General features: G+C 41.6%; 1 long non-coding RNA gene across 1 annotated transcript in view; it reads left to right on the forward strand.

The window, feature by feature from the left end:
- LOC134354652 (uncharacterized) overlaps window positions 1-19,782 on the forward strand; it is a 47,629-nt gene extending 27,847 nt beyond the window's left edge. Inside the window, exons 2-3 of the long non-coding RNA XR_010019870.1 lie at window positions 12,245-12,427; window positions 19,766-19,782. This is a non-coding gene — a long non-coding RNA (uncharacterized LOC134354652). The remainder of the gene's footprint in view (window positions 1-12,244; window positions 12,428-19,765) is intronic.
- The last annotated feature ends 502 nt before the right edge of the window (window positions 19,783-20,284 follow it).

The raw sequence follows: 20,284 nt of genomic DNA on the forward strand, positions 1-20,284 counted from the left end.
TAGTGGGGTACATGGGTTCATTGTCCATTCAGAAATCTGATGGCGGAGGGGAAGAAGTTCTTCGTAAAATGTTCAGTGTGTGTCTTCAGGCTCCTGTACCTCCTCCTTAAGAGGACATGTCCTGGCCGATGGGGTCATTAATGATCGATGCAGACTTTTTGAGGCATCGCCTTTTGAAGGTGTCCTGGGTACAGGGGAGGCAAGTGCCCATGATGAAACTGGCTGAGTTTACAACTTTCTGCAGCTTTTTCTGATCCTGTGCAGTGGCCTCTCCATTTCAATTAGAATGTTCTCCACGGTACATCTGTAGAAATTTGTGTGACTCTTTGGTGACATAGAGCTCATTGCACAACATATGACGCTGCCAAGGCAAACATTCGGCTGCACATTATGAAACAATGACAATGAGTAGTACAATGAATTCTGATGCTAGATGGCTTACAAAGGGACAAGAGTTATACAAACTATCATTATAATCAATACAATGCAAGTTCCATCTTTTCCATAATTTGTGCCCTTGCTGTACACACTGGGTGAAATTATGCATAAGGTGGCAGCTATTGTGGAAAAACAAGGTTGGAGATTTGGCAAAGTGGACAGTCTTTGTTGTTTTGAATGTTTATCTCTTAATTTCTTGCACAAGAGGACATGTTAGGCACAGCTTTGTGGGCAGAAGGGCCTGTATTGTGCTGTAGGTTTTCTATGTTTCTGAGATCAATGTCTCAGGCACTGCTTGCAGCCAAGACTGTGTTCCTGCAATATTCACACTTACCGCAGGAGGTCACTGTGAATAAAGTCAGGGGACCCTAGCTGCTGTTCTTATTACTGATTCGGGAAGAGGAATGTCCCGCACCTCCGACACTGCTCAGTTTACTACGCACACATAAGGGACATTTCCAGAGCTGAAAAAGAAATAATTCTCAGAAAATGGAATACAAATATCAAATTAGCTAAATGTCATTTGCATTTTAGGATTTTAAAACATGTTGCTCTGTTTTAATGGAGAATTGACAAAATTTTAAAATTGGATGAAACGTTCAAATCATTCTTTTTACTCTTAGGCAGCATCATAATGTTATCATTTCCAAAAGGAACCTGCCTATTATCGCTCTCGCCTTTTGAGAAATGAAGATGAAGTTTTATTAAAACCAGACTAAAAGATATCACAAAGAAAATGGTGAAGCACTTCAGAAATGAGATGATGCAAAACCTGTATTTAATTTTCAGAATTATTGACAGTGTATTTCAGATATGGCCAGATGGGAGTCCAATTCAATTGTTTTGCAGTAACTAGTGGGGTACCGCAAGGCTCAGTGCTGGGACCCCAGTTGTTTACAATATATATTAATGACTTAGATGAGGGAATTAAATGCAGCATCTCCAAGTTTGCGGATGACACGAAGCTGGGCAGCAGTGTTAGCTGTGAGGAGGATGCAGGGTGACTTGGATAGGTTAGGTGAGTGGGCAAATTCATGACAGATGCAATTTAATGTGGATAAATGTGAGGTTATCCACTTTGGTGGCAAAAACAGGAAAACAGATTATTATCTGAATGGTGGCCGATTAGGAAAAAGGGAGGTGCAACGAGACCTGGGTGTCATTGAAAGTGGGCATGCAGGTACAGCAGGCGGTGAAAAAGGCAAATGGTATGCTGGCATTCATAGCAAGAGGATTCAAGTACAGGAGCAGGGAGGTACTACTGCAGTTGTACAAGGCCTTGGTGAGACCACACCTGGAGTATTGTGTGCAGTTTTGGTCCCCTAATCTGAGGAGAGACATCCTTGCCATAAAGGGAGTACAAAGAAGGTTCACCAGATTGATTCCTGGGATGGCAGGACTTTCATATGATGAAAGACTGGATCAGCTAGGCTTATACTCTCTGGAATTTAGAAGATTGAGGGGGGATCTGATTGAAACATATAAAATCCTAAAGGGATTGGACAGGCTAGATGCAGGAAGATTGTTCCCGATGTTGGGGAAGTCCAGAACGGGGGGTCACAGTTTGAGGATAAAGGGGAAGCCTTTTAGGACCGAGATGAGGAAAAACTTCTTCACACAGAGAGTGGTGGATCTGTGGAATTCTCTGCCACAGGAAATAGTTGAGGCCAGTTCATTGGCCATATTTAAGAGGGAGTTAGATATGGCCCTTGTGGCTAAAGGGATCAGGGGGTATGGGGGGAAGGCTGGTACAGGGTTCTGAGTTGGATGATCAGCCATGATCATACTGAATGGCGGTGCAGGCTTGAAGGGCAGAATGGCCTACTCCTGCACCTATTTTCTATATTTCTATGTTTGTGTTCTTTAATAAATTTTAAGCTAGTGAAAAAAAAACTACTGGAGTTAGGTTTCAAATTCATTTTAAATACACATTTGTTGGGCTCAGTTTGAACCACAACAGATTAGTATGGGGAAACTTGGCAAGTCAAATGCCCCTAATCAGACAAAATTTTCCTGCAAAACAGTGGTAAGGTGGCTGGAATGGTGTATTAAGGTTATTGGGACGTGGACTGCATTAAAACCATTCATCAATGCCAGAGCTCAGCAATTTGTCTTTTTTTCAAATATTGTTTGTTGGCTTTCTTTAGGTTCTGCTGGTTACAAAATGAGCCTGATTGTCCCAGACGTGGTCCACTTGGAACTCCAACTGCACTCGGCGCACATTTACAAAGTTGTCTCAGTTTATGAATTTTTACAGAAACGTCATTGACACTTTACAGTATGCATCCTTGAAATACAAAACTAATTTTTGGAGTAAAAGAATACTGTGTCACTTTCTGTGCATAAGAATACGTTGTATTGACATTTCACCTTGTGCGTTTCATCCAGTGATTTCAATTTACAAATTTTCACTTAACGAAACATTTTTCCAGTAACACAAGCCCTTTATACATCGAGGAATCCTATATTATTCTGGATATGAAGGTGATCCAACCCTCTCACCTCACTGGTATCCATCAAGGCAAGAGCAGTGAGTGTTCTGAGTCTTGTCCCCAGAACCTTTGAAAGTTTGCTGGATGTCAAAGATCTTTTTGCTAACAATTTCTGAAAACAGCTATTCTTATATCATTCAGATAAATTCAAATTTAATAAACATTCAATTTATTTAATAAACAAATAATAAATGTATGAAAACAATGCAAATATTAACTGATAACTGGACAGCAATTTTTTTCCCCTCGGAATTTTTATATGATGAAACTGAACACAAATATTATTTCAGCCTACTTGTATCACATAGGAATTTGGGGAAACAAGAAATTAACTTTTATTGAATATAATGTGTTTAATTGTATATTGGTTCTGACACTTTGCAATAGTTCAACTAAGCTAAAAATGTTTTGTTGATGATTTTCATTTGTACTCAGTGTCTGAGACTTCTTGCTTAAGTGTCCAACAATAATCAGCTAACAGTGATAGATTCGAGTTGCCCTGATACTGTTTCTCCATGACCCCAATTTCCAGATGAAACCTTTCACCATGCTCATCACTGACAGCTCCGAGATTAGCAGGGAAGAAGTCTAAATAGGTGCAAAAAATGAATCCTGTAGCCATCTCATGTGCTTGCCTAGTTCCGGTGTCCGAGCCTGAGTCAAGACCCAGGTTCTGGGTCCTTGTCCAGTCTCTGGCTCGGAGTCCAAGCCCAGGCTCCTAGTTCCCAGTTCCTTGTCCTGGTCCCACTTTCCTAGCCAAAGTCTTAGCCCAAGTCTGTGTTCCTGTCCCAGCTCCTAGTCTGTGTCCAGTCCCGTCCCTAATTCTAGTCCAGTCCAGTTTCCAGTACTTCAGTGTCTGTGTCTTGCATTTGGGTCCGCCTGCAGCGTACTCTCTTATGACAGAACAAACCAGCCATACATGGACCCAGCAACGCAGACACTGTTGTCTAACTCCCGTCATCCTGGGTTCCCTCCTGATTGAATACTCCCCTACCCGCCCGGGTCGTCCTTAGTCGTGGAGAGCCTGTTCGGTCACCTGGAGGCTCCCACGGGGAGGGGGGGTATTGTCATGGTCCAGTCTGTGAAGCAAAATGAATATTAAAGCAAGAAAAGATTAAATTCCAAACCCCGTACCCTGCTAAACTGATGGTATTTTACAAAGAAGGGATACAGCTATATCAGACAGTGGAAGAGGCGACAACAGACATGAGTAACAGAGGACTGCCCATTAGCGTGAAAGTCTGGCTGAGCAGTTATCCCGATCTGCTTGGCAAATAGTCAGAGAACCGAGAAAGCAGGGGACGGGAACAGGACGACAGAAGGATATTAGGAAGAGACTGTGAGTTCTCCGAGGACAGCCCTCATCTCCTCCAGAAGAGCCATAAGGTTTGGCTAAATTTAAAAGTGCTGAGAAACTAAACAGAAGCAAAAATATACCTATATCGAGAAATACGTATTATAATGTGGATTTTATATTAGTCAATTTTTAAAATTCATTCATTCACTCTTTTTTCCCCACCTAAATGAGAATATATACATGGGAGGAATACACAGGGAGATCATTTCTGTGTAATGGATATAGATTTTTTTACTTACTTTTACAGGTACTGCAGCGGGGGCCCTCAACTCATAGGTAGGAGGGGCTATCCCCCACAGCTAGACGTTTCTTCTAGCTCAACCCAGGGTCATCTAGAGACCCCAGCCTTGGAATCACACCTTCGTTACCTTTTTTTAAATTATTCACGTTTCTTGGCTCTTATTTGTTCGTGGAGTAGATTGATTAAGTTATATTCTGCAAATTTCAGTGATATACTAACAGATAACACATGGCTAAGGACAAAGTAAAATTCATTTCTTTTAATGTCAATGGGCTGTTAAATCCAATCAAACGCAGTAAAATTCTATCAAAAATGAACACTTAAGTGATAATGAGCATGGAAAAGTAAAGAGAATAGGCTTCACTAATTTGTTTTTCTCCTCATATAAATCAGGACGTAGAAGAGGAGTTGCTATTCTCATCTCAAGCAGGCTAAATTTTGAGAAAGTATTCAAAATGGGAGATAAAGAGGGCAGATATATTCTGGTAAGGGGGAATATAGAAGGAAATCCAGTTACTTTATTGAATATATACGCACCCCCAGGAAGTGATATTAGTTTCTTCCAGAAAATTACTAATATTATGGTAACAGAAACAGAAGGTCTATTGATATGTGGGAGAGACTTAAATTTACAATTACAACCAAAGTTAGACTCTTCCAATAGAAAAACTTATGAAACAAAGTCCTTACATAAGAAGGTTAACACTCTTTTTGAGGATGTTGTTCTAATTGACCAATTTGTTTTTTTTTCCTAGTTCCTTCAGCTCATTCTGTAATTCCCCTAATGTTTTATTCCTTATTTTTCCCTGACAGAAGAGATTACACTCATTATTCTGCCCCCCATTCCGTATTTACAAGAATAGACTATTTCATAACATTTGGAAAAAATAAGGACAAAATAATCACCTGTGGAATTGGGACAATAGATGTAAGTGACCATGCACCTATATATTTATCTGTTGATTTTGACCTACAACCAAAGAAAACTATTTGGAAACTAAATTCAAGTCTACTCAATGATCCCTATTTTAAGGAACAAATTAAAAAAGAAATTGGTCTTTACTTAGAATTCAATGATAATGGAGAGGTTTCACCTCCCATTCTACGGGATACTCTGAAGGCTGTCTTAAGAGGGAAAATTATAGCGATATCTTCATATAAGAAAAAAATAAGGAATAAAACATTAGAAGAATTATAGAATGAGCTGAAGGAACTAGGAAAAAAACACAAATTGAGTTTGGCACAGGATACACTAGAGGAAATTAAAAAATTAGGAATTAAATTAATAGCTTGGCTACATAAGAAATTAGAAAAAATTTAATGTTTCTGAAACAGAGACACTATGAAAGTGGATCTAAATCTATGAAAATACTGGCGTGGAAACTGAAAAAAAAGATAGCAGAAAATACAATTCATAGAATTAGGGATCCAAGAACAAAAGTGATTAAAAAATAAACTAAGTGAAATTCAAGAAGCTTTTGAAATGTTTTACGAAACTCTATATTCCAAAGTTCCAAGGGGAAGCATAACCCAAATTGACACCTTCCTGAATTATTTAGAGTTACCCACTTTAAGCAAAGAACAAAATAGAACAATGACTGAAGCTGAACTAAAAACTGCAATTAGTATGCTTAAATTAAGCAAGTCACCAGGAATTAGATGGATATACGGCAGAGTGGTATAAAGAATTTAGAAATGAGTTAATTCCTGTTTTACTCCCCACACTGAACTGGGCTCTAAGAAAGGCACAAATGCCACCCAGCTGGAAGGAGATGATAATCTCAGCTATACTGAAAGAAGGCAAGGATAAAACGGAGTGTGGGTCATTTAGACCAATATCTGTTCTTAATGTGGATTATAGAATATTTACTTTCATCATGGTCAAACGATTAGAAGAGTTTCTACCCACACTAATCATAATGATCAGACAGGTTCTATACAACAATGCCAAACACAAGACAATATACAAAAGACACTTCACATTATGGATCATATAAAAAAAATTAAATTGAAGCAATAGTGATAAGCGTGGACACTGAAAAGGCATTTAATTTGGTTAATTGGAATTTTCTTCACAGAGTTTTACATAGATTTGGTCTACATGACACAATTATTAAAACTATACAGGCAGTATATGTCAATCCTACTGCTAGGATTAAAATCAATAGATATTTATCTAATAGCTTTACCCTAGAAAAGGGCACGAGACAGGGTTGTGCATGGTCACCGCTACTCTTCGCATTATATCTGGAACCATTAGCTCAATACATCAGACAAAATGAAGATATCAGGGGAATTACTATTAAAGGGACAGAGCATAAATTGGCCTGTTATGCGGATGACATTTTGATCTATCTAGGGCTATCAACATACTCTTTACCTAAATTGATGCAATCCTTTGAACAATATGGCCAATTATCAGGATACAAGATCAACATAGATAAAGCCCAACTACTTTCATATAACTATAGCCCACCAAGAGAAATTGAAAGTAGATATCCTTGGGCATGGCAAACAGTGTCTGTCAAATATTTGGGAGTCATTGTGCCAAAAGATTTGGCAAAATTATCAGAATGCAATTATCAGCCTATACTGTATCAAGATATATATGGCAAGGTAAAAGGCCTAGGGTTCATCTCAAAACTTTGCAATTAGCCAAAGAAAAGGGGGGATGGGGCCTACCTTCTCTTAGAGATTATTATTTTGCAGCACAGTTGAGAGCTGTGATATGCTGGTGCAACCCATCATATGACGCTCAATGGAAAAACATTGAGGAGAGGATACTTTCCATCCCCATACAGGCAATTTTGGCTGATTACAACCTACAAAGTTACATAAATACTATTGATAACCCGTGGGTGAAATGGACTCTTAAAATATGGAAAACTATTCTAAAAGAATATACTGTAAACTAGAGAGAGACATTGCAATGTTGTGCATATGACTCGGATTTTGCGCTGAATAAACTGGATGCTAGATTTAAGGACTGGGCAGCTAAAGGAATAACAGCTATTTGCAATATAATGAAAGATGGAACACTGTTCAGTTTTGAAATGCTCAAAGAGAAACACTTATTAGAAAAACAAAACTTTTATCGGTATTTACAGATGCAACAGTAGGTTAATAGGACGGTTAAAAATGTAACCAAGGCAAGCACATGTCTGATAGAGCTACTTAGAAAAGCATATAATTCAGACAATGGTAATAGAATCATTTCAAGTGAGTATAAGGGGTTGTCAAATCTTAAAACACATTCGACATCATACATTAAAACAAAATGGGAGAAGGAAGGAGGGATAATAACATCTGAGGAAGAATGGACAATAATATGGAGGTATCAATGGAAGTATACCAGTTCACAGAAATGGAGGGAGCTCAGGTGGAAAAACTTGATAAGGTATTTTATTACACCCTCTCAGAAATCCCATTATGATAGTAACCTCCCTGTTTGCTGGAGAAATTGTGGAAATCAAAATGCAAACCATTATCATATTTTCTGGGACTGCCCAGTTATCAAAGACGATTGGAGTGGGATACATAATGCCCTACAAGACACCTTTAGCTATAGTCATAGTCATAGTCATACTTTATTGATCCCGGGGGAAATTGGTTTTCATTACAGTTGCACTATAAATAGTAATAAAACCATAAATAGTTAAATAGTAATATGTAAATTATGCCAGGAAATATGTCCAGGACCAGCCTATTGGCTCAGGGTGTCTGACCCTCCAAGGGAGGAGTTGTAAAGTTTGATGGCCACAGGCAGGAATGACTTCCTGTGACGCTCTGTGTTGCATCTCAGTGGAATGAGTCTCTGGCTGAATGTACTCCTGTGCCCACCCACTACATTATGTAGTGGATGGGAGACATTGTCCAAGATGGCATACAACTTGGACAGCATCCTCTTTTCAGACACCACCGTCAGAGAGTCCAGTTCCATCCCCACAACATCACTGGCCTTACGAATGAGTTTGTTGATTCTGTTGGTGTCTGCTACCCTCAGCCTGCTGCCCCAGCACACAATAGCAAACATGATAGCACTGGCCACCACAGACTCATAGAACATCCTCAGCGTCGTCCGGTAGATGTTAAAGGACCTTAGTCTCCTCAGGAAATAGAGACATCTCTGACCCTTCTTGTAGACAGTCTCAGTGTTCTTTGACCAGTCCAGTTTATTGTCAATTCGTATCCCCAGGAATTTGTAATCCTTCACCATGTCCACACTGACCCCCTGGATGGAAACAGGGGTCACCAGTACCTTAGCTCTCCTCAGGTCTACCACCAGCTCCTTAGTCTTTTTCACATTAAGCTGCAGATAATTCTGCTCACACCATGTGACAAAGTTTCCTACCGTAGCCTTGTACTCAGCCTCATCTCCCTTGCTGATGCATCCAACTATGGCAGAGTCATCCGAAAACTTCTGAAGACAACAAGACTCTGTGCAGTATTTGAAGTCTGAGGTGTAAATGGTGAAGAGAAAGGGAGACAAGACAGTCCCCTGTGGAGCCCCAGCGCTGCTGATCACTCTGTCGGACACATAGTGTTGCAAGCACACGTACTGTGGTCTGCCAGTCAGGTGATCAAGAATCCATGACACCAGGGAAGCATCCACCTGCATCGCTGTCAGCTTCTCCCCCAGATTTAAATGTGAAATACCCTTAGGGAGTAAGACCATATATTTTGGGTATATACCTCAAGAATGGTTGAAAAGAGATAAATATTTAATGAAGATACTGCTGGTGGCTGGTAAAAAGACCTTTACCAGGAAATGGTTATCACAGGAGAGCCCAACTTTAAATGTAAGGATAGAAATTACAACGGACATTTACGAAATGGAGAAGATAACAGCATCTGTTAATCATAAGTTGAACAATTTGATTCATACCGGGAAAAATGGTGTAACTACATAACACCTCATAGGCCTGATTTTATTCTCACAAGTCAATGAATATGTTGTAAAAAAAATCACTCCCTACTTTGTACATAGTTTTCTTCTTTCGATTGTTCTTTCTTTCCTCTCCTTTCTACAAGAGCATACCTCAAATAAATATTATGTGGAGATTTGTGACAAATATGATTATGATATATAGATACAGTATTTGAAATACATCTTATGGAAATGCTTGTTTGATTAGGAACTTCAATAAAAAATAAATTAGAAAAAAAAGAAGTATGTTGTCAACCAGCTGCACGTAGCCGAGTGTTGTAGTTGCCAAGGAAAATTTCAACAACATACTTGAATGCCCATCATGTGATTTTTCTCTGGTCCCACGAGAAATTCTTCAAATTGCCTGTCATTGATGACTTGTTTGATTTCTAGACCAACAAAAATGTCTTTCTTAATCTTGACATCAGTTATTTTGGGAAACATCTATCTCAAGTATCGAAATCCTTCACGGAATTTTTTTGTGCCTGGTGACAGCGGATTCCATTCTTGCAGTCTTGAACTCAGTAATTCTGCTTTTGACTTTGACAAACCCAAGTCTCTGACCAGGTCTTTTATGACAAGATAGGCAGAATTCAGCATGGTTTCCTTAAAGCAAAATCCTGCCTGACAAACCTGTTACAATTTTTTGAGGAAATTACAAGTAGGCTAGACAAGGGAGATGCAGTGGATGTTGTTTATTTGGATTTTCAGAAGGCCTTTGACAAGGTGCCACACATGAGGCTACTTAACAAGATAAGAGCCCATGGAATTACGGGAAAGTTACATACATGGATAGGGCATTGGCTGATTGGCAGGAAACAGAGAGTGGGAATAAAGGGATCCTATTCTGGTTGGCTGCTGGTTACCAGTGGTGTTCCACAGGGGTCTGTGTTGGGGCTGCTTCTTTTTACATTGTGCATCAACGATTTGGATTATGGAATAGATGGCTTTGTGGCTAAGTTTGCTGATAATACGAAGATAGGTGGAGGGGCCAGTAGTGCTGAGGAAACAGAGAGTCTGCAGAAAGACTTGGATAGATTGGAAGAATGGGCAAAGAAGTGGCAAATGAAATACAGTGTTGGAAAGTGTATGGTTATGCACTTTGGCAGAAGCAATAAACGGGCAGACTATTATTTAAATGGAGAGAGAGTTCAAAGTTCTGAAATGCAACGGGACTTGGGAGCCCTTGTGCAGGATACCCTTAAGGTTAACCTGCAGGTTGAATCGGTGGTGAAGAAGGCGAATGCAATGTTGGCATTCATTTCCAGAGGAATAGAGTATAGGAGCAGGGATGTGATGTTGAGGCTCTATAAGACGCTGGTAAGACCTCACTTGGAGTACTGTGGGCAGTTTTGGTCTCCTTATTTAAGAAAGGATGTGCTGACGTTGGAGAGGGTACAAGAGAAGATTCACTAGAATGATTCCGGGAATGAGAGGGTTAACATATGAGGAACGTTTGTCTGCTCTTGGACTGTATTCCTTGGAGTTTAGAAGACTGAGGGGGGACCTCAAAGAAACATTTCAAATGTTGAAAGGAATGGACAGAGTGGATGTGGCAAAGTTGTTTCCCATGATGGGGGAGTCTAGTACGAGAGGACATGACTTAAGGATTGAAGGGCGCCCATTCAGAACAGAGAAGTGAAGAAATTTTTTTAGGCAGAGGGTGGTGAATGTATGGAATTTGTTGCCACGAGCGGCAGTGGAGGCCAAGTCATTGGGTGTATTCAAGGCAGAGATTGACAGGTATCTGAGTAGCCAGGGCATCAAAAGTTATGGTGAAAAGGCGGGGTGTGGGACTAAATTGGAGAATGGATCAACTCATGATAAAATGGTGGAGCAGACTCGATGGGTCGAATGGCCAACTTCTGCTCCTTTGTCTTATGGTCTTTTAACTCAAATTGAGCTATCAGCTGAGGCTCATTCAGCATAAGGGGTTCAAAATTTGTATGAGTATCAGTGTTCTTTTCCATTCCTGGCTCATGCATCATGGCATCTTCGTCTTCCTCCATGTCTCCGGTGGCTTTGGTGCTGGAAGACTATCGGCATGCTGAAGGGAGATTGGGGTATTCAGTGGACTTATTATTTTTAGCAGAAAAACCGGACAGACTGGTCAGACGGAAGTAGCAACTGTAGCAACCTGGAGTTCTGGACTCCTTACTTGAGGAAGGATATACTGGCTTTGGAGGTGGTGCAAAGGAGGCTCACCAGTTTGATTACAGAGATGAGGGGGTTTAGACTATGAGCAGAGATTGAATTTCCTGGGACCGTCTGTATTCACAGGAATTCAGAAGGATGAGAGGAGATCTTTTGGTAACATATAAAATTATGAAAGGGATAGACAAGCTAGAGGCAGGAAAGTTGTTTCCACTGGTTGGTGAGACTAGAACTAGGGGACGTAGCCTCAAGATTCGGGGGAGTAAATTTAGGATGGAGAAGAGGAGGAACTACTTTTCCCAAAGAGTGCTGAATCTATGGAATTCTCTGCCCAATAAAGCGGTGGCGGCTACCTCAGTAAATACATTTAAGACGAGGTGAGGTAGATTTTTGCATAGTAGGAGATTTAAGGGTTGTGGGGAGAATACAGGTAGGTGGAGATGAGTCCAAGGTCAGATCAGCCATGATCTTATTGAATGGCGGAGCAGGCTCGATGGGCCAGGTGGCCGACTCCTGCTCCTATTTCTTATGTTCTTATCTGGAAGTTAAAATGGCGCTAAACATTGACTCTTTTGCTTGCATCTTCGGAAACAACTCTAGTTCCATCTTTAATATCTTTATTTTCCCCTTTCAAGGTTCTTTTGAAGACCCTGACCTGGAGTTACACACTGACTTCGGTTCTTTGTGAGAATGGGACCTGCTTTCAGGCTTCCATAACCGTTCGGCATGCCAAGGTTTCGGCCTGAGAGTCCGGCTCGAATTTGAAAGTCTAAGATCTTGGAGCTCTGGAGACAGGTGGATCGAGGTTCAGTGACATGGTAGGAGACCTGTGTGTCGTCGGGGGAGCCAGGATATCTGCTGTGGGCCTGAAGACCCGAGATCTTTGCAATCTTTGGGCACAGAGCTCAGAGAGGGTGATATAAGTTTCAGGAGGTAAAAAGCTTTGCAACATCAGCTATGAAAAGTTCCTGTTCATTTATTGCCACAGCTCATGTTGTGTCAAAGGTTGTTTCTACATTGGACAATTCTAAACTAGGTTCAAGTTAATAATTTCACTAAAGCCAGAAACAAAAGCAGGTCAATGTCAGGTATAATGTTTGAGTCTTCCATTCAGTTCAGATAAAATTGAAAACAGCTCGTGCTGGAAACATGTCGGCTCAGGTAGTTTCAGTGCTAAGGGAAACAGAGTTGACAATTTCAGTCATTGATTTCCCAGGAGAAGCAGTTGCTAAAGTAATTATGAACAAAAATAGCCTGCAGATTCCAGAAATCTGAAATAAAGTAAAAGATGTTGGAAATACTCAGCAGGTCAGACAGAGTGTGAAAAGAGACACATCCTTGGTCTTTCATTAGAGCTGCTAAAATGCATGAAAATGGACAACTGAAAACTTAAATAATGCTAGTGTTTGATAGTGGATCTGAAACAAGTCAAGCACTGTGTAAATCACTAGATTCAAAGAGGCAATGGGATCATGGAAAATGAAACTTGATTTTTCCCAATCGTATTACAATTTTTCAATACAAGCTCATTTGTTCTGAGAAACTTATCATTGTACATCCTGTTCTGCTCCCATCATCAAAAACTACATTTATTTCCACTCCTACCAGGATCTGTACTTTGTTAATCTGCTGTAAAGGGAATACATATACTGGGAACGATATGTGCAGTTAATCAACATGATATCATAATTTGGAACATTCTCTGTGGTTTTGATATGACCTGGTTTTCAATTTAGTGAAAATTTCGTTCTTGATTTGTTAATTTAGTGGAAACATCTCTTTGGGTTTACATCAAACTTTTCATCAGAATTATTCAATGGAAAAAATATATCACAAAGCAGCACTGTCAACATTTATTAGGCCAGCAGCAGGAAGAAAGTAAGGTATGCAGTCAACTAAAAAGTCAGGGCAGATGAATCCAGAGTATAACTTAATATCAAATTCTGAGATGAAAAAAACGACTAATTTTATACCAAAGCACAAACTGCTTAGATTTTGGAACCTAATTTAGATCAGTTTCACAAGTGTTAATTTCAACAAATTTCAGAGTTCTTATATTAGATATGACCATTAAGTTGATTTCACATTCCCCAAGCATACAGAAACATTTTTTCTTTCTGTTCAGTATTTAATTAAACAATAATATGACACAGGGATTAAACACAGAGCTTTATGTTGTTTATCATCTTGGCCTGAATATATTATGCTGTGCTCCATGAATTCTCTTTTCTAAACAGAAGAGTGACAGACATTGGCTGCTGTTTAGAAAATCCACATGTACATGTTTGAAAAATTGCCCATTTAAGTCTGTGAAGTGACATTTGGACCTGAAGCTGACAATTCCAGTAAGGCTCAGGCAGCAAAAGAAATCCTCCTTTCAAGCTGCTATGAAACAGCTGCCAAAATTACTACCCAGACCAGGACTTGCCACATGAACTGTGGATAAATGCCATAACTTTCATAATTTAATTAAATTATAAAATAGTTGACAAATTGTAAGCAACACTATATTCTGCAGCAACACACACAAAATGCTGGAGGAATTCAGCAGACCAGGCAGCATCTATGGAGAAGAGTAAACAGTTGATGTCTCAGGTCAAGACCCTTCAGGATTAGAAAGAAAGAGAAGTCAGAGTAAGAAGGTGGAGGTAGGGGAGGAAGAAGTATAAGGAGGCAGGTGGGCCTGAAACATTGGCTGTTTATTCTTTTTCGTAGATGCTGCCTGGCCTGTTGAGTTCCTCCAGCATTTTGTATGTGTCACTATATTCTGCATGCTGTTTCCTTTTTACCACTAAGTTCAGTATTTGTTAAAATCTTTTGGTCTACCTCAATGCACTTATGTATGGAATGTTTTGTCTGGGTGACAGGCAGACAATAGTGTTGCAATGAGCGAATGAAGCGAACCCAAGTGTAGGACACAGGCATGGAGATTGAGTTAGGGTGCTTACGCGGACGTGAATGTTGAACAGCAAACAGGAGGGATCTGGACACAGAGCCTTGACACAGAGAGACAGAGTTTCACCTTGAAACTGGAGCAAAACTTAGAGCACACAGTCCCAAGTGGCCAGGAAACATTAGTTACCACACAGGCAAAACTAACGATCTGGTGACTAGTGGTTGAAATGCCAGGGTTCTTATGCTGCAGGTCTTGATGGAAACCAGGTGTGCTGTCATCAAAAAGAATTAGAAGCAAATTAATAGTCAGAACCATGGCACAATCAAAGGAAATTAGGAGAAAGATAGGGAATTAACGATCGGGACCGTAACAATACCCACAACCCCCCCCCCAACAGGAGTCTCCAGGCGAACCACCAGGCCTGTCCATATTATCTCGATGGAAATCACAGAGGAGGGAAGAGTCCAAGCTGAAGGAGCGGGGAATCCAGGAGCATTCCTCCCGGCCATATCTCTCCCAATCCACCAGGTACTGGAGGCCCCTGCCTCGGCGGTGCACATCCAGTGTTCGCCGGACGGTATACACTGGGTGGTCGTCAATGATCCGGGTGGGTGGAGGGGATTTGGCAGGAGGGCACAAAGGGCTGACAAATACAGGTTTCAATTGAGAGATGTGGAACACGGGATGAATGTGAATGGATCCGGATGGTTTGAGTCTGATTACTGAGGGGTTGATGACACTCTCAATCTCAAATAGTCCCAGGTAGTGAGGGGCGAGTTTCTTGGGTTCATTCTTGAGGGGGATGTCTTTTGACAAGAGCCAAACCTTCTGCCGATAATTTGGTGCAGGAATTCGATGGTGATCCGCAATCCTCCGGTTGCGGTCGGCTGAGCGGAGCAGGGCCACACGTGCATCCTTCCAGATCTTGCGGCACCGGCGGAGATGGGACTGAACAGAAGGCACAGCAATGTCATCTTCATGTGCGGGAAACAGAGGGGATTGGTAACTGAGGGAGCATTCAAAGGGAGACATTCTGGTGGTGGTGCTGACCAGGGAGTTGTGGGTGGACTCGACCCAAACGGGATGGGTGCTCCCGGATGATGGGTTTTTGGTGGTTGTGCAGCGCAGTGGTTTGCTGGTTTGCTTGATCTGTTTGACCATTGGTCTGCAGATGGAAGCTGGAAGACAGGTTTACTGAGGCTCCGAGGGCTTGCCAAAAGGATCTCCAGACCTGAGAGATGAGTTGGGCACTCTGGTCAGAAATAATGTCAGAGGGAATACCATGAAGGTGGAAGATGTGATGAACAAGGAGGTCGGCTTTCTCATGGGCTGTAAGGAATTTGGGAAGGGCTACGAAGTGCACAGATTTGGAGAAGCGGTCCACCATGGTGAGTACGGCAGTGCTCCCATGTGAAAGGGGTAGACCAGTAACAAAATCCAGCGCAATGTGGGACCAAGGGTGACTAGGGACAAGTAGGGGACGAGGAAACCCAGCAGGTGGTTGGTGGGAGGCTTTTCCATGGGCACAAACAGAACAGGCAGAGACAAAGGAATGGGTGTCAGCATCCATGGAGTTCCACCAGAAATGTCTCTTCAGAAGGGACAGAGTTCGATTGATTCTGGGATGGCAGGCGAAACGAGAAGTATGCCCCCAATGGTCACCTGAGACCAAACCGAGTCAGGCACCAAGTGTCACAGTCCCGATCGTTAATTCCCTATCTTTCTCCTAATTTCCTTTGATTGTGCCACGGTTCAAACTGTTAATTTCCCATTTGCTTCTAATTTTCTTTGATGATGACACACCTGGTTTCCATCAAGACATGCAGCATAAGAACCCCGGTGTTACAACCACTAGTCGCTAGATGGTTGGTTTTCTTGTGTGGTAACTAACATTTCCCGGCCACTTAGGACTGTGTGTTCTAAGTTTTGCTCCAGTTTCAAGGTTTACCTATGAACTCCGTCTCCGTGTCAAGATCCCTCCTGTTTGCTGTTCAACGTTCACGTCCACGTAAGCATCCTAACTCAATCTCCGTGCCTGTGTCCTGCACTTGGGTTTGCTTCATTCACTCATTGCAACAGAACGATCTGGCCACAATGGACCCAGCGGACACATATACTCTGCAACAAGCCCTCCCCAGCCAGGGCTCCCTACTGAGTCTGCACATTCAACTTCTCCGGGATGTCATAGAGAACCTCCGTTCCCTGTCTGCTAACGTAACGAAGATCGGTGACCAGGTGGATCGTGTATCCACTCATTTTACCCTATCCACTCCTGGAACTCTGTCTAACCAGCCCAGACAGCCTATAGTAGCAACCCGCTATGTGTCAGCAACACCCCTGCCAAGAGAGCCGCACGTACCTGAACCAGAACACTACGCTGGGGATTTGGGGAAGTGCCGGGCCTTCCTTCTGCAATGCTCCTTGGTGTTCAAACAGCAATCATCCACGTTCTCCATGGATAAGTCAAAGATAGCTTATATCACGGGGTTGTTGCAGAGAAGTGCCTTAGCGTGGGCTACAGCTGTCTGGGATAATCAACTGGATATCTGCTCTTCTTTCCCCACCTTTATCGCGGAAATGAGAATGATCTTTGACCACCCCATCAGTGGTAAAGATGCCGCTAAGCACCTACTCACTCTCCATCAGGGCTCACGCAGTGTTGCCGAATATTCCGTGGAGTTGCGGACGTTAGTGGCCGACTCAGAGCGGAACGCTGAGGCACTCCAAGGGGTATTTCGGGATGGCCTCAGCGATGTGGTGAAAGACGAGTTGGTGGCAAGAGATTACGCCAACAGCCTGGATTCCTTGATCTCCCTAGCCACCAGGTTGGACAATCGTCTTTGAGAACGCCATAGGGAAAGAACTGGTTGTCCACCGCCTTTGGCCACTTCACAGCACTCATTACTGTCTCCCACCAGCACAAGCCCCTCTTCTCCTCCTGCTCCTAGAATAGCTCCCAGCCCTTACACTTCCTCCCTCACCACCATTCAGGGTTCCAGACAGTCCTTCCAGGTGAGGCAACACTTCACCTGTGAGTTGGCTGGGGTGATATACTGCATCCAGTGCTCCCGATGTGGCCTTCTATATATATTGGCGAGACCTGACGCAGGCTGGGAGATCGTTTTGCTGAACACCTACGCTCTGTCTGCCAGAGGAAACAGGATCTCCCAGTGGCCACACATTTTAATTCCACATCCCATTCCCATTCTGACATGTCTATCCACGGCCTCCTCTACTGTAAAGATGAAGCCACACTTAGGTTGGAGGAACAACACCCTATATTCCGTCTGGGTAGCCTCCAACCTGATGGCATGAACATTGACTTCTCTAACTTCCGCTAATGCCCCACCTCCCCCTCGTACCCCATCCGTTATTTATTTATATACACACATTCTTTCTCTCTCCTCCTTTTTCTCACTCTGTCCTTCTGACTTGCCCAACCTCTGGGTTTTTCTCCCCCCTCCCCCTTTTCCTTCTCCCTGGGCCTCCTGTCCCATGATCCTCTCATATCCCGTTTGCCAATCACCTGTCCAGCTCTTGGCTCCATCCCTCCCCCTCCTGTCTTCTCCTATCATTTTGGATCTCTCTCTCCCCCTCTATTGGTTAGTTGATAAATTGCCCATTAAATCAGTCTGATTGTGAAGGTGAGCAACAGAACCTGGGGTGATGGGGCTTGGTGGCAATAAAGGGAAATTAAGTGGGAGATCAGCATGAACCTAATGGGCTTCTGCGCTGTATGACTCCGTTTAATAGTCAGCAGTTGGAGTTTTCCTTGCCTGGGATCAATGTTATCTTCAGCAATGCTGCCTTTTAATACCACTGGAAATCTCAGCTCATTACAGGCTACCTTTATCCATTCCCTTGCCAGGAATTAGAGCATCAGGAATTTCACTGATGATTTCTGATCAGGATCAGAACCAGCTTACTAGCCAAGCCCTGACATTCAATATCTAGCGAGCGAGCCTCTTCACTAATGATATTAGTCCTTTCAGCAGGCTGTATAAACATTCATGCAGGAATATGTCTGAAAGGAAACCCCAGTATGGATTTAAAACTAGAGATAGGGTGCACATGCCGATTTCTTTCACCACAAGGAACTTTTCCATTGTTGACTTATTCCTTATAATGACAGTTCATTGTTCCATAAACTCTACAACATTTTTTAAGAGATAAAATATCGAACTAGCATTAAAGTTAAATTTCTGACATTGCTGAATGTATCTCCTAGGGATGGATGAGGATTTGGTTTCTTCCTTTTGTTGTTTATTGTAATTTTTGGCAAAAACCTCATTTACACACAGATCCGGAGTTTCTGCTGATATTCTACAAGGGTTGCAACAACCAGACAGGAAAATTTCTTGAGGAAATTCCTGGCATGTGTTCAGAAAATCAATACTCTTAACAATCCACTTTCTCAAAATTGTCAAAATTAAGCAATTAAATTAATTTTGTTTGAAAATTCAGTTCTGATTAGATAATTAAGCACAAATATTACCAAAATAGGAAATAATATCTGAAATATAGAGTATTTTTTAAAATTCCAGAATCCTTTGATATAGAATACTGAACTCACTACTTGGTATGGCTGCCAACAACTTCAGAAAATGTTTTAACTGCAGCCAATTTTGAAGTGGTCTTGTATCAAAAATAATATTTTCATAATAAAATACTCCAGATGTTCAGATGAAAATAATACCAACTAGCTTAAATGTTTCAGAGAAACCAGGAGTAGAGAATTTGAGAACCTACTGCAGAATCCTTTTTCGGAAATTTAATTTAAAATGTCATACAATTTCTTCATAAGAATATGCAGGAAGCTAATGAAGAACTGAGATGATATGACCACCTCGAAATCTTACTCCTTATATCAGTATAAGTGCGTGAGCTGCTACAATTTGAGACCACCTGAAATTAAACCAGGATGTTAATGTTGGTGGGTTGGTAAGTAACCTCAATAGCTTGCACACATTCAGTAGGAATCATCCTGAATCGATTCCCATGGATGATAGGAAATATAAAGAAATATAACCAGGTTTAATATCACCAGAATGTGTTGTGAAATTGTTAAAGAAACCCTCTCTCAATACATAATAGCAAACTACAGCATTCAGTTAGGCTTCCAAATATACAGCCAGTGGCTACTTTATTGGGTAACCTGTATACTTGCTTGTTAATGTAAATATCTAATAGCCAATCATGTGACAGCAGCTCAAAGCATAAAAGCATGCAGACTTGATCCAGAGGTTCAGTTCTTTTTCAGACCAAACATCAGAATAAGGAAGAAATATGATCCAAGTGACTTCGACTGTGGAATGATTGTTGCTGCCAGATGGGGCAGTTTGAGTAAATCAGAAACTGCTGATCGCTGGATTTTCATGCACACAGTCTGAAGTTTACAGTGAATGGTGAAAAAAAAATACGGTGAGTACCATTTCTCTGAGCAAAAATGTCTTGTTGATGAGAGAGGTCAGAGGAGAATGATCAAAGCTGGCAGGAAGGTGAAAGTAACTCAGATAACCACACATTACAACAGTGATATGCAGAAGAGCATCTCTGAACGCACAACACATTGATGACTACAGCTGCAGAGTGCCATGAACCACCTATACTTAATAAAGTGGCTACTGAGAGTAACACCAAGTTACCTTGCTTGCAAAGGGAGATAGAATTATCCTTGTTGCATTTTAAAGCTGGAATAAAATTGGTAAAGGCCATACAGACCCAGTCGTTCAACAATTAGTCTACAAGTCTATGAAGGTTGAGAAAAGCAAATAGAAGA

This window comes from Mobula hypostoma, chromosome 12 (genome assembly GCF_963921235.1).
Source record: "Mobula hypostoma chromosome 12, sMobHyp1.1, whole genome shotgun sequence".
Classification (NCBI taxonomy): Eukaryota; Metazoa; Chordata; class Chondrichthyes; order Myliobatiformes; family Myliobatidae; genus Mobula; species Mobula hypostoma.